At 37.5% G+C, this 22562-nt stretch overlaps 2 long non-coding RNA genes across 11 annotated transcripts in view; one reads left to right on the forward strand and one right to left on the reverse strand.

Moving 5' to 3' along the window:
- The window catches only part of LOC309637979, a 113835-nt gene that overhangs the window by 16913 nt on the left and 74360 nt on the right, over positions 1-22562 (forward strand). For 2 of the 10 annotated variants that reach the window (XR_014250904.1, XR_014250905.1), the window contains exons 2-3: positions 16522-16615; positions 20320-20391. The exons of 3 other annotated variants lie outside the window; for them this stretch is intronic. This is a non-coding gene — a long non-coding RNA (uncharacterized lncRNA). Of the gene's footprint in view, positions 1-616; positions 768-16521; positions 16616-20319; positions 20784-22562 lie in introns of those variants that run through there. 5 more of the 10 variants (XR_014250907.1, XR_014250908.1, XR_014250903.1 and 2 more) reach the window with 4 other exon arrangements.
- The window catches only part of LOC309637994, a 38323-nt gene that overhangs the window by 13377 nt on the left and 2384 nt on the right, over positions 1-22562 (reverse strand). The window contains exon 2 of the long non-coding RNA XR_014250931.1: positions 15620-15781. This is a non-coding gene — a long non-coding RNA (uncharacterized lncRNA). The remainder of the gene's footprint in view (positions 1-15619; positions 15782-22562) is intronic.

Genomic DNA, 22562 nt, shown 5'->3' on the forward strand with positions numbered 1-22562 from the left:
TGAAATGCTGGAATCGAAATATACTGGTTTTCAAGGTTTTTAAAATTATTTTTCTTTCTATTTTTTTCGTTGTAAAACTAACAGGCACATGACAGAAATATCAGACAAGAGAAGAGAAATTAATTCATATTCAAGTTCAGTAAAGCATGAGTAAAGATTTGTTGGAAAACCTAAAAGCCAGTATTAGCCAAGTCCTTTCAGTCTTTTTCTCTTTATGCATATTTTTAAATACTGAACTAATAATGTATAGATTTCTACCAAACTTATTCATTTTACATTAAATCATAAGCATTTAAAACATTACTGCCAACTGACTACTATTTTAAAACTTTATTAGATATAATTGACATATAACATTTTATTCGTTTCAGGCATAGACTACTATTTTTTTAAATAAAAAAATAACCATTCATAAGGGATTAAACTGTATTTCTTAATCTAGTATTGGTGGATTTTCAGATTTTATCTTTCAGCCAAAGTGACTGTTTTGTGTCTCTCCTCCCCAGGGGTACAGGGTCCAACCATTTCCTAAAAGGCAATGGGCTCATGCCTGTGTCTAAGAGCTCCCTTCCATGGCCTCCAGAGTCTGATTGATTTCCTTCTACTCCTCCCCTAGTGGCTTAAGGCACCTGCTTTGTAGGAACTATCCAGAGAAGTGGGCAGGGCTTACACCTGTATCCCCACCGATGCCAATCACTTTCTTCACTGCCCAGTCCTCATCTTTCTCCTGAGGATCTTGTAGAGGCCCTTGGAAAGAAATCTTGCAAGTAAGTGCAAATTCTCCTTGTGCCTAGGGCCCTTAGCTATTCCAAAGTAACACACTAGCCCACTCTTGGCCTTTAAGGATTCACTAAATGTTTTGCTTATTTCTTTTGCACTCACTTCTGTAATGGTCACCTCTTTCTCTCATGTTCCAACTGAGGTGAGACTGTTCGTGTGTCCTATCTCTCCTTGGATGGGTTTATGCATCTTTGAGTTTGGTTTACTTGGCTGCCTTGAGGAATCAGCTCTTTAATGAATTCAAGAAAAGTTATACTGTAAATAATCTAGCCTTTTCTCCTTATTAGGTTTGAAGCAATTTTCTTTGCAGCTTTCCATTCCTAGACAGAAATGGAATAGTATCTAAACCATTCATTTGGCGAGTATTTTCCAAGCTCTACTAACAACAAAGCCATTATACTAAGCCATGTTGTGGGCACCTAAAGATGTATAAATCATGGTGGAAGCGTAATATTCTTTTCACTCTCAGTGCAGTAGTGTGGAGGAATCCCTGCTTGTTTACGCCACTGGCAAACTTGCTCTCCCATCTGAGGTTCAGCTTCTGGACTCCAAGTCTCATTCCTAAGAATGGCTTATAAGTCTAGAGATTCCTGGTTGCTTCGTAGTCTGTATCAGTAACCACTACCATATTACAATTTTGCCTACTGAAGGCACTCAAGGCTTCCTCTTTGCTCTTTATTTCTTCCCTCAGCTGGCCAGGTAAGAGCCAGAGGGCCTGGAGCAAACTGAAATAAAACCCCTGCAAGGTGCTGGTACATAGGATGTAATTCTTCTGAGGACAGAACCTCTCAGCTATTGGTTTTTTTTTTTCTCACAAGCTTAATTAGCGCCTTCATATTTAAAATGAGAGAGCTGAACTAAAGAACCTTCAGAGTTCTAGCCAAATGACAATCTGTGACTCTTTAATTTTGCTGTCTTCAGCAAGAAAGATGAATTATGATTTAGAGTTGGAAAAGAACATAGAAATATATACGCTAAAGTTATTGCTGAAAAAATGAGAAAACTGAGACAAAAGAAAGTTAAATGATTTGCCCAAGGCCACACAGATATATAATGAAAACAAAAAACAAAGAAGAACAAGGTTTAAGTCACTATTCCTTGACCACAAGGAAGGCGCAAGAGAGTGGATACCAGCACAGATGAAAGGAACTGTGTTCGAATCCTGGGTCTACTGCTTACTTATCTGTAAAACCTAAGCAAAGTGAGTCAACCTTTCTAACCTTCTATTTATTCTTTCAGGAAATAGAGACGATAATAACAGTATCTGTTTCCTACAGTTGAAGTAGGCATCAAATGACATTATTGCTGAAAGCGCTTGACCAAGTGTTTTCAATAAACATACAAGGGCCTTTCAAACAGTAAAATGGTCTTTATGGTATTACTGTATGGACTGCAAATGCATGAGAAAAGGGAGAAACCGTCAAATCAGAATGTACAGTGTTTTGAACAGAACTACGTTGCACTGTCTCATAGGCCTGGCCTAGTTAATTCTGCAGGAAGGGATTTCTGATGATTTCTTTTTTCTTCTCAACACTTTGCTGTACTCTAAATTTTTTCTTTGAGCATGTGTTGTTTCAAAACTCAACAAAAAAAAAGTCTAAAGAAAAAAATTATATATAAGAAGGTCAGGAGTAGGTTGCAAATTTGGTTTCTGTCATTATTCAGAATGGGCAGCTTTTAAAAATGTTTAATTAACGAATTAACATATCTGTTTGCAAGTATGTGGGAGGTAGTGGTATTCTAATAACACTGCACTCCTTTAGATGAGAGTACAGATGGGGGTGTGTGTGTGTTTGGGGAATAAAAAAATGGAGAAACAGATTTGGATCCAAGCTGCAGGAGAGTAACCGCAGAAGAACTCATATTTTTTCTCCAAGGATTAGCTGTGGTAGCGAGCACTGCCAGCTGGAGTTTCTAAAATTTATTTTCTAGCCAGTGCTATTATTTTTATTCCTGTTTATTGACCAAGAACTGCTTCATTTACTGAACTGACCGCGTTGCAGAGCAGTTGGCCTGCCCTGTGGTTTCTGCTGCACGGGGCCCTGTATGTAATGCCCACTGCTGTCCGATAGATGGCAGCATTTCCCAAACAACGCCAGCACCAAGCCTGGGGCCCTTGCTACTCTGCTCCCAAAGAGAAAACAGCTCCATAATCTGTTGACAGGATTAAGGACCCCTGCTGTTTTACAGGAAGTAAATAAATCCTTATGGTATTCTGGGAATCTCAGGAGTATAGAGAGTGGCAAGGAATTGTTTATTCTATGGTAGAGGTATCAAATGAATATTTACAGCATTTAAAACAATTACCTCAGATTGATGTGGACTGGTGTTAAAAACCCAGCCTGTTTGCATTATCTAGTTTAGAATATTTCTTAACCTCTTGCCCAGTAGGTTTACTTTCTGAGTACAGAATTTCTTGCTAGTACAGTTTTTAGAGTTGGTAGTGAATGCTAAAGCTGGAAGACAGTGACGTTTTCTTTCTAATTCTGATGAAGCACTTAGAAATTAAAATATATCTACTGTGTATGCAAATCATTGTGTAAAACCTACACCACATGATATTATAAACTATAGGAACACAATACGCAAAATAAAATACACAATAATAGAAGATAAATAGTATCAGAGTGGGTATGTTTAAGTACAAGGTTATCTTCTACTTCAAAATTCACCGAAATTCTCAGTTTTAGATATTATTTAAGGTAGACATAAAAAAGGACTCTTGTCATAAATCTACAATATTGATGCTGCATTATATGCTTTTAGTTAGTATTCTTAAATACGTCTCTTACATAATTCAAAAATGACACAGAGCAATCATCTAAATCCATCAGTGAGGTATACCCAGGGATTGATTCAATGTTCCTATTCAGGTTTTCCACTGCCCTAAGGGTGAGCTATTTTTTTTTTTTAACTCCAAATTTTTTCTGCAACTTCCTTTATTCTATATGTTCCAAGGAGCTGATGATTTTTTTTTAACACCTTTATTGGAGTATAATTGCTTTACAATGGTGTGTTAGTTTCTGCTGTATAACAAAGTGAATCAGCTATACATATACATATATCCCCATATACCCTCCCTCTTGCGTCTCCCTCCCCCCCCCCCCACCATCCCACCCCTCTAGGTGGTCACAAAGCACCAAGCTGATCTCCCTGTGCTATGCAGCTGCTTCCCACTAGCTATCTATTTTACATTTGGTAGTGTATATATGTCCATGCCACTCTCTGACTTCGTCCCAGCTTACCCTTACCCCTCCCCGTGTCCTCAAGTCCATTCTCTACGTCTGCATCCCTATTCCTGTCCTGCCCCTACGTTCTTCAGAACCATTTTTTTTTTTAGATTCCATATATATGTGTTAGCATACGGTACTTGTTTTTCTCTTTCTGACTTACTTCACTCTGTATGACAGTCTCTAGGTCCATCCACCCCACTACAAATAATTCAATTGTTTCCTTTTATGACTGAGTAATATTCCATTGTATATATGTGCCACATCTTCTGTATCCATTCATCTGTTGATGGACACTTAGGTTGCTTCCATGTCCTGGTTATTGTAAATAGATCTGCAACGAACACTGTGGTACATGACTCTTTTTAAATTGTGGTTTTCTCAGGGTATATGCCCAGTAGTGGTGTTGTTGGGTCATATGGTAGTTCTATTGTTTTTAAGGAACTTCCATACTGTTCTCCATAGTGGCTGTATCAATTTACATTCCCAACAAAAGTGCAAGAGGGTTCCCTTTTCTCCACACCCTCTCCAGCATTTATTGTTTCTAGATTTTTTGATGATGGCCATTCTGACTGGTGTGAGGTGATACTTCATTGTAGTTTTGATTTGCATTTCTCTAATGATTAGTGATGTTGAGCATCCTTTCATGTGTTTGTTGGCAATCTGTAGATCTTCTTTGGAGAAATGTCTATTTAGGTCTTCTGCCCATTTTTGGATTGGGTTGTTTGTTTTTTGATGTTGAACTGCATGAGCTGCTTGTATATTTTGGAGATTAATCCTTTGTCAGTTGCTTCATTTGCAAATATTTTCTCCCATTCTGAGGGTTGTCTTTTTGTCTTCTTTATGGTTTCCTTTGCTATGCAAAAGCTTTTAAGTTTCATTAGGTCCCATTTGTTTATTTTTGTTTTTATTTCCATTTCTCTGGAAGGTGGGTCAAAGAGGATCTTTCTGTGATTTATGTCATAGAGTGTTCTGCCTATGTTTTCCTCTAAGAGTTTATAGTGTCTGGGCTTACATTTAGGTCTTTAATCTATTTTGAATTTTTTTGTGTATGGTGTTAGGTAGTGTTCTAATTTCATTCTTTTACATGTAGCTGTCCAGTTTTCCCAGCACCACTTACAGAAGAGGCTGTCTTTTCTCCATTATATATTCTTGCCTCCTTTATCAAAGATAAGGTGACCATATGTGTGTGGGTTTATCTCTGGGCTTTCTATCCTGTTCCATTGATCTATATTTCTGTTTTTGTGCCAGTACCATACTGTCTCGACTACTGTAGGTTTGTAATATAGTCTGAAGTCAGGGAGCCTGATTCCTCCAGCTCCGTTTTTCTTTCTCAGGATTGCTTTGGCTAGTCGGGGTCTTTTGTGTTTCCATAGAAATTGTGAAATTTTTTGTTCTAGTTCTGTGAAAAAGGCCACTGGTAGTTTGATAGGGATCGCATTGAATCTGTAGATTGCTTTGGGTAGTATAGTCATTTTCACAATGTTGATTCTTCCAATCCAAGAACATGGTATATCTCTCCATCTGTTTGTATCATCTTTAACTTATTTAATCAGCGTCTTATAGTTTTCTGCATACAGGTCTTTGGTCTCCTTAGGTAGGTTTATTCCTAGGTATTTTATTCTTTTTGTTGCAATGGTAAATGGGAGTGTTCCCTTAATTTCTCCTCCAGATTTTTCATCATTAGTGTACAGGAATGCAAGAGATTTCTGTGCATTAATTTTGTGTCCTGCTACTTTACCAAATTCATTGATTAGCTCTAGTAGTTTTCTGGTAGCATCTTTAGGATTCTCTATGTAGAGTATCATGTCATCTGCAAACAGTGACAGCTTTACTTCTTCTTTCTGATTTGGATTCCTTTTATTTCTTTTTCTTCTCTGATTGCTGTGGCTAACACTTCCAAAACTATGTTGTATAATAGTGGTGAGAGTGGGCAGCCTTGTCTTGTTCCTGGTCTTAGTGGAAATGGTTTCAGTTTTTCACCATTGAGAACGATGTTGGCTGTGGGTTTGTCATATATGGCCTTTATTATGTTGGGGTAAGTTCCCTCTATGCCCACTTTCTGGAGAGTGTTTATCACAAATGGGTGTTGAATTTTGTCAAAAGCTTTTTCTGCATCTATTGAGATGATCATATGGTTTTCCTCCTTTAGTTTGTTAATATGGTTTATCACATTGATTGATTTGCATATATTGACGAATCCTTGCATTCCTGGGATAAACCCCACTTGATCATGGTGTATGATCCTTTTAATGTGCTGCTGGATTCTGTTTGCTAGTATTTTGTTGAGGATTTTTGCATCTATGTTCATCAGTGATATTGGCCTGTAGTTTTCTTTCTTTGTGACATCTTTGGTTTTGGTATCAGGGTGATGGTGGCCTCGTAGAATGAGTTTGGGAGTGTTCCTCCCTCTGCTATATTTTGGAAGAGTTTTGGAAGGATAGGTGTTAGCTCTTCTCTAAATATTTGATAGAATTTGCCTGTGAAGCCATCTGGTCCTGGGCTTTTGTTTGTTGGAATATTTGTAATCACAGTTTCAATTTCAGTGCTTGTGATTGGTCTGTTCATATTTTATATTTCTTCCTGGTTCAGTCTTGGAAGGTTATGCATTTCTAGGAATTTGTCCATTTCTTCCAGGTTGTCCATTTTATTGGCATAGAGTTGCTTGCGGTAATGTCTCATGATCCTTTGTATTTCTGCAATGTCAGTTGTTACTTCTCCTTTTTCATTTCTAATTGTATTGAGTCTTCTCCCTTTTTTTCTTGATGGGTCTGGCTAATGGTTTATCAACTTTGTTTATCTTCTCAAAGAACCAGCTTTTAGTTTTATTGATCTTTGCTATCGTTTCCTTCATTTCTTTTTCATTTATTTCTGATCTGATCTTTATGATTTCTTTCCTTCTGCTAACTGGGGTTTTTTGGTCCTTCTTTCTCTAATTGCTTTAGGTGTAAGGTTAGGTTGTTTATTTGAGATGTTTCTTGTTTCTTGAGGTAGGATTGTAACGCTATAAACTTCCCTCTTAGAACTGCTTTTGCTGCATCCCATAGGTTTTGGGTCATCGTGTTTTCATTGTCATTTATTTCTAGTTATTTTTTGATTTCCTCTTTGATTTCTTCAGTGATCTCTTGGTTATTTAGTAGTGTATTGTTTAGCCTCCATGTGTTTGTATTTTTTACAGATCTTTTCCTGTAATTGATATCTAATCTCATAGCATTGTGGTCGGAAAAGATACTTGATATGATTTCAATTTTCTTCAATTTAGCAAGGCTTGATTTGTGACCCAAGATATGATCTATCCTGGAGAATGTTCCAAGAGCACTTCAGAAGAAAGTGTATTCTGTTGTTTTTGGATGGAATGTCCTATAAATATCAATTAAGTCCATCTTGTTTAATGTATCATTTAAAGCTTGTATTTCCTTATTTATTTTCATTTTGGATGATATGTCCATTGGTGAAAGTGGGGTGTTAAAGTCCCCTACAATGATTGTGTTACTGTCAATTTCCCCTTTTATGGCTGTTACCATTTGCCTTATGTATTGAGGTGCTCCTATGTTGGGTGCATAAATATTTACAATTGTTATATCTTCTTCTTGGATTGATCCCTTGATCATTATGTAGTGTCCTTCTTTGTCTCTTGTAATAGTCTTTATTTAAAGTCTATTTTGTCTGATATGAGAATTGCTACTTCAGCTTTCTTTTGATTTCCATTTGCATGGAGTATCTTTTTCCATCCCCTCACTTTCAGTCTGTATATGTCCCTAGGTCTGAAGTGGGTCTCTTGTAGACAGCATATATACGGGTCTTGTTTTTGTATCCATTCAGCCAGTCTATGTTTTTGGTTGGAGCATTTAATCCATTTACTGTGAAGGTAATTATTGATATGTATGTTCCTATTACCATTTTCTTAATTGTTTTGGGTTTGTTATTGGAGGTCTTTTCCTTCTCTTGTGTTTCCTGCCTAGAGAAGTTCCTTTAGCATTTGTTGTAAAGCTGGTTTGGTGGTGCTGAATTCTCTTAGCTTTTGCTTGTCTGTAAAGGTTTTAATTTCTCTGTCAAATCTGAATCAGATCCTTGCTGGGTAGAGTAATCTTGGTTGTTGGTTTTTCCCTTTCATCACATTAAATATGTGCTGCCACACCCTTCTGGCTTGCAGAGTTTCTGCTGAGAAATCAGCTGTTAACCTTATGGGGATTCCCTTGTATGTTATTTGTTGCTTTTCCCATGCTGCTTTTAATATTTTTTCTTTGTATTAATTTTTGATAGTTTGATTAATATGTATCTTGGCATTTTCCTCCTTGGATTTATCCTGTATGGGACTCAGTGCTTCCTGGACTTGATTGACTCTTTCCTTTCCCATATTAGGGAAATTTTCATCTATAATCTCTTCAAATATTTTCTCAGTCGCTTTCTTTTTCTCTTCTTCTTCTGGGGCCCATATAGTTCAAATGGTGGTGTGCCTAATGTTGTCCCAGAGGTCTCTGAGACTGTCCTCAATTCTTTTCATTCTTTTTTCCTTATTCTGCTCTGAGTTAGTTATTTCCACTATTTTATCTTCCAGGTCAGTTATCTGTTTTTCTGCCTCAGTTATTCTACTATTGATTCCTTCTAGAGAATTTTTCATTTCATTCATTGTGTTCTTCATCATTGTTTGCTCTTTAGTTCTTCTAGGTCCTTGTTAAACGTTTCTTGTATTTTTTCCATTCTATTTTCAAGATTGTGGATCATCTTTACTGTCATCACTCTGAATTCTTTTTCAGGTAGACTGCCTGGAAATAGACCTATTTCCTCTTAATTTGTTTGGTCTGGTGGGTTTTTTATTTGCTCCTTCATCTGCTGTGTATTTCTCTGTCTTCTCATTTTGCTTAACTTACTGCGTTTGTGGTCTCCTTTTTACAGACTGCAGGTTTGTAGTTTCCATTGTTTTTGGTGTCTGCCCCCAGTGGGTAAGGTTGGTTCAGTGGGTTGTGTATGCTTCCTGGTGGAGGGGACTGGTGCCTGTGTTCTGGTGGATGAGGCTGGATCTTGTCTTTCTGGTGGGAAGGACCACGTCTGGTGGTGTGTTTTGGGGTGTCTGTGAACTTACTATGATTTTAGGCAGCCTCTCTGCTAATGGGTGGGGTTGTGTTCCTGCCTTGCTAGTTTTTTGGCATGGGGTGTCCAGCACTGTAGCTTGCTGGTTGTTGAGTCAAGCTGGGTCTTAGTGTTGAGATGGAGATCACTGGGAGAGATTTCACAGTTTGATATTATATGGGGCTGGGAGGTCTCTGGTGGACCAACGTCTTGAACTTGGCTCTCCCACCTAAGAGGCACAGGCCTGACACCTGGCTGGAGCACCAAGACCCTGTCAGCCACAGGGCTGAGAAAATAAAATAAAATAATTTAAAAATATATTATTAAAATTTAAAAAAATTTAATAGTTATCAAAAAAAGAAAGAAAGAGAGCAACCAAACCAATAAACAAATCCACCAATGATAACAAGCGCTAAAAACTATCCAAAAACAAAAAACAATAAAACGGACAGACAGAACTCTAGGACAAATGGTAAAAGCAAAGCTATACAGACAAAATTACACAAAGAAGCACAGACATGCACACACACAAAAAGAGAAAAAGGAAAAAAAAAATCTATATATTAAAAAAATAAAAAGGAAGAGAGCAACCAAATCAATCAACAAATCTATCATTGATAATAAGCTCTAAATACTAAACTAAGATAAACATAAAACCAGAAACAAATTAGATGCAGAAAGCAAACCCCAAGTCTACAGTTGCTCCCAAAGTCCACTGCCTCAGTTTTGGGATGGTTTGTTGTCTATTCAGGTATTTCACAGATGCAGGGTACATCAAGTTGATTGTGGAGATTTAATCTGCTGCCCTGAGGCTGCTGGGAGAGATTTCCCTTTCTCTTCTTTGTTTGCACAGCTCCCAGTGTTCAGTTTTGGATTTGGCCCCCGCCTCTGCGTGTAGGTCACCTGAGGGTGTCTGTTTCCCGCCCAGAAAGGAGGGGGTTAAAGGAGCAGCTGTTTAGGGGGCTCTGGCTCACTCAGGCCAGGGGGAGGGAGGGGTATGGAATGCGGGGCGAGCCTGCAGCGGCAGAGGCCAATGTGATGTTGCACCAGCCTGAGGCGTGCCGCGTGTTCTCCAGGGGAAGTTGTCCCTGGATCACAGGACCCTGGCAGTGGCAGGCTGCACAGGCTCCAGGGAGGGGAGGTGTGGATAATGACCTGTGCTTGCCCGCAGGATTCTTGGTGGCTGCAGCAGCAGCCTTAGCATTTCATGCCCGTCTCTGGTGTCCGTGCTGATAGCCGTGGCTTGCGCCTCTCTCTGGGGCTTTTTTAGGTGGTGCTTTGAATCCCCTCTCCTTGCGCACCCCAAAACAATGGTCTCTTGCCTCTTAGGCAGGTCCAGACTCCCTTCCGGCTAGCTGTGGCTCACTAGCCCCCTTCAGGCTGTGTTTACGCCGTCAACCCCAGTCCTCTCCCTGGGGTCTGACCTCCGAAGCCCGAGCCTCAGCTCCCAGCCCCAACCCGCCCTGGTGGTGAGCAGACAAGCCTCTCGGGCTGGTGAGTGCTGGTCGGCACTGACCCTCTGTGCAGGAATCTCTCCACTTGGCCCTCTGCACCCCTGTTGCTGTGCTGTCCTCCGTGGCTCTGAAGCTTCCCCCCTGCCACCCCCGGTCTCCGCCAGTGAAGGGGCTTCCTAGTGTGTGGAAAGTTTTCCTCCTTCACAGCTCCCTCCCAGAGGTGCAGGTCCCTTCTTTATTCTTTTGTCTCTGTTTTTTCTTTTTTCTTTTGCCCTACCCAGGTACGTGGGGGAGTTTCTTGCCTTTTGGGAAGTCTGACGTGTTCTGCCAGCATTCAGCAGGTGTTCTGTAGGAGTTGTTCCACATGTAGATGTATTTCTGATGTATCTGTGGGGAGGAAGGTGATCTCCACGTCTTACTCCTCTGCCATCTTGAAGGTCCCCCAAGCTGACGATTTTTTAAAAGTCCATTTGATTTGTGGTCATAATGCATACTACGTAATTATCATTTTGAGCTACAACACATTTTCATGTATTGAAGATAAAGATTTCCAATAAGAAAATAAAAATGATCTTCTAAGTGATAGTCTCTAATAAAATGTCTGGTCTTTAACAGTGTAACTAGTCTGTAAAGGCCTTACCAGGCCCTAAATAGAATGTTTCTTTTAAATCCTAGTGTTTGAAATGTTGACTATTATGGTCACTCTTATTTTTATGAAGAATAATTGGATTAATTGGCCTTAATAACCAATGAAACTTATGCTTAAGTAATAGATGCAGCAGTAATTCTGCCTCACTTGAACTTCTCAATTGTTCTGGTCTTCAGTTATCACATGGGTAAAATGTGAAAATAATTATTTTATTTAGTGGTGGTAAATATTATTGTTTGTGTAAATTTAATGCTAAACACTTGCTTGAGTAACAATCCAGGAGAGGCTTTGGAAACTGGATACAAATGGCAGATTCCTCTTGCTTATCAACCCTCACACTTCATTATGCCATGTGATTGTGTAGTTTCACAAGGCCAGTGAAGCTATTGATAACCAGTCAATGCGTACGACCAGTCCAGATGTTGCCCATCACGTGTATCAAGCTTGACAGGATTCATTTAGCAGCCAAGTGTAGTGAGAGCATTGCACACTCCTGTAGCATTGGGAACATAATTCAATAATATGCAATAACAGTGATAAGAAGGTGATGAAAACCTGACCAGTAATTGCTTTTTTTTTTTTTTTTTTGGTTAATGATAAATAATTTTGATGCTTTAAATACTGCTTGAGGAAATTGTAGAAAACAATCAAATGCCAGTCTAAAACAAAACACTTTACAATGCATTGTTTTGTTATTGTGGTAAGAACACATAACATGAGATCTACCCTCTTAACAAAATTTTTAAGTGTACAGGGCAGTATTGTTAGTATAGGCACAAGGTTGTACAGCAAATCTCTAGAACTTTTCATCTTGCTTAACTGAAAGTTTACACCCCTTGAATAGCAACTTCTCACTGCCCTTGCCCCCAGCCCCTGGCAACCATCATTCGATTTTCTGCTTCTGTGAGTTTGAGTATTTTGGATAACTCAAACAAGTGGAATCGAGCAAAATTTGTTCTTCTGTGACTGGCTTATTTTACTTAGCATAATATCCTCAAGATTCATGCATATTGTCACATATTGCAGGATTTCCTTCTTTTATAAGGTGAACACTTTGTTGTATATGTATACTGCATTTTCTTTATCCATTCATCTGTTGATGGACATTGAGTTTTTTCCCACATCTTGGCTATTTTGAATAATGCTGCAATGAACATGTGAGTGAAAATATGTATTTGAGATCCTGATTTCAATTCTTTTGCTTAAAAACCCTAAAGTGGAATTGCTAGATCATATAGTAGCTCTATTTTTTAATTTTCTGAGGAACCTCCATACTATTTTCCATGGTGGCTGCACCATTTTACATTCCCACCAACAGTGTGCATGAATTTCAGTTTTTCTACAACCCCACCAATATTTGTTTTTGTTTGCTTGTTTGTTTATTTGTTTTTTGTTATTTTTATAAAGACCATCCTAGCAGATGTGAAGTGATATCTCATTGTGGTTTTGATTGCTTTTTTTCTCATGATTAATGATTGCGAGCATCTTTTCATATACCTTTGCATATATCTGTTTGCCATTTGTATATCTTCTTTGGAGAAGTTTTTATTCAAGTTCTTTGAGCATATTTAATTATGCATTTGTTTTGTTTTGTTTTTTGCCATTGAATTTTAGGAGTTCCTTCTATATTTTGGACATTAACCTCTTTTCACAGATATTGTTTGCAAATATTTTCTCCTATTCACTCTGCTTATTGTTTTGTTTGCTGCACAGAAGTGTTTTAGTTTGATGTAGTCTCACTTGTTTATAGTTGCTTTTATTGCCTGTGCTTTTGATGTTGAATTTAAGAAATCATTGCCAAGGCCAATGTCATGAAGCTTTTCCCTTATGTTTTCTTCCAAGAGTTTTACAGTTTCAGGTCTACGTTTAAGACTTTAATCCATTTTAGTTGATTTTTGTGCATACAGTGCATTTTTTAAAGTCTCCATTTTGTTTTAAATTCTAGTAATCAATCCTATGTATGCAACAGATCTATACACACTCTCCTTTTTAAATTATCTCTCTTGACTTTTGAAATATATAGAATTAAAGATTTGCTTCAATAGCTATAAATAATTGTGACTGTTTTTAAATCAGTCATCAGTATTTTGAATTATCTCTTTGAAATCATGTGATGACATAATATAAATATGTGATAAGGACCAATATTTTTGAAGGAGTAATATATTTTTCCAAAAGTAGGAAACAAAAGATTTGTCTAAAGGTTAGAAAGACATCAAATATACACTTTTCAGGTATCATGTAATTTTTACAGCAAACCAAATTAAAATGTAATAATAAGAGTAACACAGACCATTAACAAACATTTAATTGAATGTGATTTAGGTTTTCACCTTTTTATAAGTCTTTGTGTAAATGTACTAAAAATTAGAAGACAAAATCCTTTTTTAAGTCTGAAAATAAGGTCACCATAGCCAACGTCTATACTTCTGTTAACCTATCTTAGTTACTTTTTTACTGCTGGGCCAAGGCCAGTGTTCTTTCCTGACATGAGCTTGTTACTCTGCTCTACAGCAGGCTTCCAGGTCAGCCTGTTGGCTTAGAGATATTGCTTATCCTGTCCTCATTTCCAGAATAAATTAGACACTTGGACTGCTTCATTATTTCAGGTACCTAGGTAGATTTTCCCTTTGGTAGTAAACACAACTTGACATCTTATTTCTTCCTCTTTAACATCTCTGGCATCTCTCCCTTCCTTTCAGTTCCCACTGTCCCCAACTCATCATCTCACATTACGTTACACTTCATAACTAACTGGGCTCTGTTCATGGTGTCGTGGCCATTTAATGTCTCCCAGAAATTCTTCCTAAAACACTCATCTTAGGAGCCATCAGTGGCCAACACTATTAAACCCCTCTGCCTGATTTTTAAGATGTAATCTAACCATGCCTTATTTATTCAATCTGATTTTCCACTCCTTCCCAATATGAGCTCTGTGGATCTCATATAGTTAGCACAAAGATTAAATAAAATCTGGTGTGCAAAACGTAAGCTATTACTTGCCACGTTACAAGCACCCAAACAACAACAATGATGGCTATTTTTGTTACTTGATGTTTTTGTTATTGTTGGAACTCCAGCGTGAGATCCCTGGCTTTACTGCAAACTAGTGACGAAGTGAATGTTAATAATTTTAATGTATTATAAGACATGTCTCAGCCATTGTGAGAATAAGGTTAGGGAATAGTAATTTCAAAAATATTTAGCTCTATTGTCTTTGAAGAAAGTGTTTGCTCTCTTTTCTGTTTTACTGTCATTCTCCACTAAATGAAAATCAGAATACTTACATCATAGGGATAATGCAGGAATGTAATTAGTTTTGATTTTTAAAACATTTTGACACTGCAAAGTGCTATAACCGAGTATTAAATATTTTAATAAAAGCTTAACTCATATAAAGATATCATAGTACTCGTCAACACAGCATGATTTGAAACTGAGACTTGTGGTCTCCTAACTGAGACTGTCCTGAGCTCTGGAATGAGACTGACTGGTGTTCGAACCCAAGCTCTGCACTTGCATTGGGGCAACTTACCTGTTATGCTCTGTATCAGTTTCCTCACCTATAAAGTTGGGGAATAAGCTTTCTTCTGTAGGTTTGTTTTAGAGCACACCTGTATGTATTAATGCTCAATGAGTAACAATGCATAAAACAATATTTTGAAGTCAAGTCAACATGTGGAGTCAACATGACTTATTGATCACATGGACTTCGCCATCATGGGTTAGGCTCTGACTGAGGCACAGTGAGAGGATTTGAAAGTTATTCAAAAAAATGTGTATTGAATATTATGTGTCTACTACGCATCAGGCCTTCTTCTAGGCACCCTGGTAGAGTGAACAAAACTCAACCGCCTCAGAGCTCCTAGTCCATTGGTTGCAAAAAATGTGTAAAAAATGGATAAACAATGTTACAATTTACTTTAAGAGTCAAGTTACGAAAACTTGAAACTTAAAAAAAAATAGCAAAGAACAGAAAATTTAAATAAAGGTCTAAGGTAGCAATTACAAAGATGTCCTAAGGGAGTAGATGATGAATTGCCAAGTGTATGTTATAAACATGTGTCCTAGATGTTTTTAAGTCAGGGAAATCACTTTATATATGCTATATAAATAATAAATATGTTTATGAAAAGGTTTCCCCAAACTAACTTCACTCCAAATTCATGTGCTGAACGACCATGGACTATGCTACGTCATCATGCACAAAAAAAGGATGGCTGCCTGGAGTACAGGGTCAGCAATGAGTCTTTTTTGGACACCTAATAAACATCGATGATGTACACTGCTTTATTATGATAGACAATTCACACACACACACACACACACACACACACAATTTCCAAAGATCTAGGAAGTATGACTTCCAGACTTTGAAATCAAGCTGAAGGTCTATAAGGTAAGATAAAACCCAATCCTTCAGCTGTTCCACTTACTTTTGTACAGAGGACTCACATCTGAGAGCGCGCAGAGGCCAATGTTGCTTTGCTGACATCTGCAGGCAGGGCTTCTTCTTGTCACTAAGTGAATGCTTATGATCAGGAAGGAGGATTTTTTTTCTGGGTGTCTTTTGTGGAGTTTCCTATCTTGCTTTTCATCTATAATGAAATAGCATTTAAAAGAAGGTGGCGTGTGAGATGAAATCAGAACAGAGTCTTTATTTCCCATGAATAGAGAGCGGCTATGCCAGTTAACTTTTGCCTTTTATTTTGTTTTGACACCATTGTCAAAACGTTTAACTCTTCCTTTCCCAGAACCTGTCATTTGTGGAAGGAGACTGGTGACCTGCAAAGGAATTCAACTGATGTTATTGAACACAGATCTGATGAAGCGAGCTCAGTATGAGATAAGAAAATCATGCAGAAATAAACAACTTGACATTTTACTTCCTTCTTACGGGGTAGCTCAGACGCAAACCACATGAGTTAGGCCTATCAACTTAGAAATAGGAAACATGACAAATCGCTGTTTTTCTAAACCTGAAACCAAAGAAATTGTACACTTCCTGAAGAATTACACACTTGAGTGGTTCTAGGTAACCTCTGGATCTTCAGAACCCATTTGAGGGCTTCGAAGGCTGTTAAAACAGAGCTTGGCAAGTGTTTATTGGGTCAAGGCATATAGTTCAAAGGAAACAGAACCAACCTGGTGTGCTCATCCAACAGTGTAAAATGACTAAATCAAGCCAAGCCAGAATACTCAGAAGGGAAAAGTGTGTTAGGGAAACCCTCTGACTAACAGGATATAGATGATGATTGCCACAGGGTAAAAGAGCAAGTGTCTTAAAATTGGATAATGGGGACCCACGTAATAATTAACTGTCCTTCTTTCTCTTAAGTTCATGAGCACAAGACAAGGAGTAGTTGGCAACTGGGTCGAGAAGAGTATGTCACAAAGAATATTGAGTGCAAATGCTTTACTTCTGTGTTTAGGTGAGTTCAGGAAAACATAAAAAATGAAGGTGATTCCCTCAGTGGAGTTTGAGGGAGGGAAGAGAACCAGGGATGCTCTATCAGGAAGGAAACATAAAGGACCAAGAGAAGAAAACCTAGAAAATTCCTACTCCTTCAGACATCACTGAGTGTGAAAGAACATTCCAAAGATTAGGGCTCCACTGGCAGAGAGCCTGTTGAGCTGGTATACTAGCTTCCGATTGTCAGAAGTGTGACAAGAGTGAAAAGGGAAAGAGTATGCAATGCCCATTTTGGAGAAAGTGGGAGGTAAGGAAAATGATTTGGCCGCCAGGCCCAGCAAATGCAGTATTTCATGACATGAGCTCCCTGGGAATGTGGCATCAGACTGGGCTGGCACAAATGTTTAGTTATATCCTTGGCCTTTCCATGTTTACCACCTACTGTTGTCACTCTCATATCCTTAGTGTCTTCGCTATCACACAGTTGCTGCGTGTTTTCTGTTTACTGCCCTTTCCTTTATATGCTTCTGATTCCAAATGCTTTATTTAGTGCAGGATATCTCAATCTCGAGCCTATTGACATTTTGGGCCAGAAGACTTTTTGTCATGCAATACTCTTCTGTGAATTGCAGGATGTTACCAGCATCCCTGCCCTCTACCCATTAGATGCCGGTAGCATCCCCTCACACAGTGGTGACAATTAAAAATGTCTCCAGACAATGTTCCCTGGGCGTTGAGACTGCCAACCCCCCGGGGGGGCAGTCACTGTTCTAGCTTGTGCTTATTGTTGTTTATGCCAAAAACAAATGTGCTTCCCTAGAAATATTTTCCAAGTGGTTATGAGTGAGAAGAAAGTCTAACCTGCCTATTTATTCATCATTAGTTAATTGCTCTGAATTGGTACTTGGTGTCACATTTCAAAGCCTGTAAATTTTTTGTCTCAGTGTTTTGATGAATGCATTCATCTTTTTTTTGGAAGTCAAATTATTTATCTATATCTATCTATCTACCTATCTTCTTTTGAAAATTCTGATCTAATTGGCCACGAACATAAAGAGTTTATCCTCTTTTTTTAAAAAATAAATTTTATTTATTTATGTATTTATTTTTGGCTGCGTTGGGTCTTGGTTGCTGTGCGCGAGCTTTCTCTAGTTGTGGCGAGTGGAGGCTACTCTTCGTTGCAGTGCGTGGGCTTCTCTTGTTGCAAAGCACGGGCTCTAAGCACGTGGGCTTCAGTAGTTGTGGCACGCGGGCTCAGCAGTTGTGGCTTGCAGGCTCTAGAGCGCAGACTCAGTAGTTATGGCACACAGGCCTATCTGCTCCGCGGCATGTGGGATCTTCCCGGACCAGGGCTCGAACCTGTGTCCCCTGCATTGGCAGGTGGACTCCCAACCACTGCGCCACCGGGGAAGCCCGAGTTTACCCTTTTTCGAAGAGTTGTTGTTGAAAGGAAGAGGAGGGGAAAAGGAGAAAGAGCTCAGAGTTGTTTCCTCTAAAACGTGGACCTCTTATTGCCGTGTGTGTACTTGTTGCATTTTCTGGAGTGAAGAGTGTTTTCAGCCAGTCTCAGTCTAGCACAGTTGATGGCTCAGGTTCTTTCAGGTCAGTTTTCTCATATGTGGCAAAAGCCTCTCAGTTTACAGATGACTTCACTAATAGATATCAAATGCCTTATTGGCACAAGATCATTCCCTTGGCATTTAACAATGTCTTATTTCAAAGTTGTGGATTGAATGTCCATTTAATGTTCTTGGTCAGAGTATCAATAACTAACATAGAACCTACTCTATAATTGATGAGCTAGTACAAGCTCTATTGTAAAATTGTATCCTTCTTGCTTCCACAGTACTGTGGATGAAACACGAATGCTTAAAATGCTCTGGAATGCAGTTTTAAGTCTTTCATTTGAATATCATTATGTCTGATCCCCAGGAATGTCCAAATTCTAAATCAAAGGATAAACCTCTGTCTGAAGACTGAATTTGAGAGCTGGTTAACATGCTAGTTTCTTCATTCTGTCTCCTGCTCTTTGGGTGATGAAAATGAAAGTTTACTTTTAATGAGCTAGGTTCAGGAAATTAAGATTTCCTCCAGCCTTGTCCTTCCTTCCTTCTTTCTGTCTGTCCTTCCTTCCTTTTGTTCATTCCACTGACATACAGGGAACTGTGGAGGAACTACTGTGACCAGACATCATACCAGGCAAATGGGACAGAGACAGGAAAAAGTTCAACAGTGCCCTGACCAAATGAAGGATCTAGTCAAGTAAACGAGCTATGGAAAGATGAAAGGGAGAGTATGGGGTAATGAAAGACCACATGGGAGAAACATCTGGTTCAGGCTCCATGAACTCTCTCTCTCTCTCTCTCTCTCCCAACTCTTAGCCCCTTCTTATTCTAGGGAGCTTTAGGGCTTATATGCAAAAATAATTAACAGAAGATAAATATGCCAAACAGGAATTAAGATATTTCTAGATTATTCTGCAAAGTTGAGAATTCATTTCTGCATGGAAAATTGGTTATACATGTTTTTACTGCTCTTTTTTTTTTTAACATTTTCTAATATTTTGACAAGCGACTTCTTGGAGCTTTGCTTTCTTTGTCTGCAAAAACGATATAATATAGAGATTCTTGAAAGGACATTGTTTTCCCACCTTTTCAAGCAAATGATGCATTATTTCCCACCTTATTCTTGCTACAATGCACACAAATGCACACAGATTCTTGATTGATATCTGTGAAATATCCTGAAAAGTCCTAATATTGATTTACATCCTCTCTTGAAGAAATAATTACTATTGATTAATCTGAGGCATTTAGCTTGATAATAATTGAACCCAATTCACAACAAAAATAAGTAAACTGTGGTGCTTAAAATTTTTTAATAGTGACTGCCTTTTTCTTTTATTTCTATGTCTAGATGAGTGTTGACCTTGGATAAAATCCATTAGCAAATTCAAATTAAACAAAGCCAAAATATTGATGTGGGTGGGTAGGCTTGAAAGCAATTGAAACTTCCAAAAATAATGTTGGAAAAATTGGCATAATAGGGAAAATCATTAAATATGACATATTCTTCAAAACTGATTTGAAAATGGTATATCAATTTGTGACATAAGTAATACAGTAAATAATGATAAATAAGTACTATGATTTATGCAAATCTGATATGTGACTATCTGAATTATTTAAGGAAATATAAGGGCTCTCGTCTTTTAAAGAAGAAAACATTCATTCTGTTCCCTTCACAGCTATTTTAAATGATCACATACTCAGTTTGAAAAACATTTCTTTGTAGATGTCAGAGATGTTAAAAATGGCAAACAAGAATTATATATTTCTAGTTTTTTCTGCTTAAAATTTATTTTTGGATAAGGAAAAATAAGTATAATCCTATTTATAATATACAGATTTTAGAAACAACCTAAATGCGCAATAATAGAATATGATTAAATAGAATATCATTTATTAAATGGGATAGTAGGGAAAATACTCATAATAAAATGTTGAGCAAGAAAACAATATACAAAATCCATCTTATATAGCTAAAACAAATTGTTTAAAAATGGTTGATTGCTTTTTCATAATGCAATATAGTAATATTGTCACAGTTCAGTGACTAGTTATTTATCACACAGAAAATTTTCTACTTGCAAAACACCATGTGCTGAACTCTGTGGAGAATATAGAAATGAATAATTCTCTCATTTGTTTCTTGTTTTTGCAGTGGTGTTATGTACATTTCATGGAGGTTGTACTGGGTGAAACTTAATAAAAGAGTACTCCCTGCTACGGCCCAGTGAGTATGTACCCTTCACTGTTAAGTTTGGTGCAAAGATAGCTTGTAAGTTATGTTAGCTGCTTCACCAAATCATTCATTGTCAATCACAGCCACATAAGACTCAGTCCTGCTCTCTATTTTTCTGGACATAAACAACATTTTGTAATTGTTTTCAGTTCTTTCACCACAGCAAGTTTGAGAAAGCATGTAGAACAAAGCTCTAGACCTGGAGAGCGCACACAGTGCTCCTTTCGAAAGGGGTTTCAAAGTCAGTAGGCCCGAAAAAGGTGATTTTCTCACAATAAACTGGGAAACAGATGAAAGGCAGGTTGATCCATTTTTTCCTATGTGGCAAGCACATATTCTTAATGTGAATGGACTTGTACTCTGAAGTGCAATAAAAATTAGACAACGAGGGCTTCCCTGGTGGCGCAGTGGTTGAGAATCCGCCTGCCAATGCAGGGGACACAGGTTCGAGCCCTGGTCTGGGAAGATTCCACATGCCGCGGAGCAACTGGGCCCGTGAGCCACAATTGCTGGGCCTGCGCGTCTGGAGCCTCTGCTCCGCAACAAGAGAGGCCGCGATAGTGAGAGGCCCGTGCACCGCGATGAAGAGTGGCCCCCACTCGCTGCAACTGGAGAAAGCCCTCACACAGAAACGAAGACCCAACACAGCCAAAAATAAACATAATAAATAAATAATAAATAAATAAATAATTTAAAAAAAAAATTAGACAACGAGAGACTGATAAGTTAATAGACAATGCCTAGATACCATTATTATTATTAAAGGAAAAAAAATGTAGATATTACTCCAATGTAAATGTTTTCAATTAACAGCATTGTCTCTTATTGTACCCACTTTTCATTAATTCATATATTACATTTCTTCAAGTATGTTTTTAATACTTCTGAAGCATATTTTTGTCAGTATTAGAGTTACTATCTTTAAAAATTAATTTTTTATTGTTAAGAAAATGAATTAGGCTTAATTTTGTTTTATTATACAAGGTACAAATCCATCTCCGTTGAGGCCATGTGAATAATATACACATAGAAAGCATTAGAGTACTTTCCAGATAGGTAATAAAATTAAATAAGAAATTCTGAATAATAAAACACCTAGAAGAAAATTTTGGAAATACTTATCTAATCTTGCACAGAGATTATAAAAGTAAGTAGAGAACTCCAAATAAAATTTTCAGTATATTTGGTTATGTGTAAGTAACAGACTTCCAAATGCAATAAATATATAAATGAAATTGTGAAGAAAGCCAAAAAATGAAGAAAGTATTTTCAAGTCAGAAAACAGCAAAACATTTGTGCAAAATAATAGGAATAGGCTAAATCTAACCAAGTGGGCAAAGAACACACACACTTCATGAATAAAATAAGTGAATTGACAATAAGCCTGAAAAAGTAAACACTAGTACCACAATATTTGTAAATTAATGTAATTAGGATAACTACAGAGGCTTGTAAAATGTAGCAGCACCTTGTGCTGTGAAAGTGAAAATAAATACAAATTATTTTATGCTTTCTTTCCTGGAAGAAATTTATATCGAAAGTTTAAAGGAATGTACAACATTTGATCCAGTAGTTTCAATTTTAGACTATATGTCAAATACATGTTAAAACATAGAAAAACATTCCAGTATAACTTTATTTATAATATACTGAAATTAGAAATAGTCTAAATGCCCAACAGTAGAACATGATTAAATGAAACATTACACATTAAATAGGATAGTAGGAAAATGCTCAGGATAAAATGTTAAATAAAAAAAAACTTTTTTAATAGATGAACTGCTTAAAGTTGGTTATATTTTATGATTATATTTTCATGGTAAAATTAAGAATGAGTTTTAATTTCCTCTTTGCTCTATTTGATATTTTTCTGCTTCTCTAAATAAATTTTAATTAGTTTAATAATCAGCTATTAATAATCAGTGTTACTTCAAGAGAGAGAAAGAAGGAATTGCAACAAAGGTTTAGTGTTTCAAAGATTGGATTCACGTGTAATTTCAGGCTTGCTTAATCCACATGTTTCTAAGTACCGCAAATCATAACTATCAAAGTCATTGCATATTCACCACAACAGAGTCGTTAAAGCATTAAAGTTGATAAGGCAGCTGTGCTGACATGAGACTCCTTATACCGTAATGGTCAGAATAGCTGGAGTCGATCTT

Source organism: Balaenoptera physalus, assembly GCF_965194825.1.
Source record: "Balaenoptera physalus genome assembly, chromosome: 11".
NCBI lineage: Eukaryota > Metazoa > Chordata > Mammalia > Artiodactyla > Balaenopteridae > Balaenoptera > Balaenoptera physalus.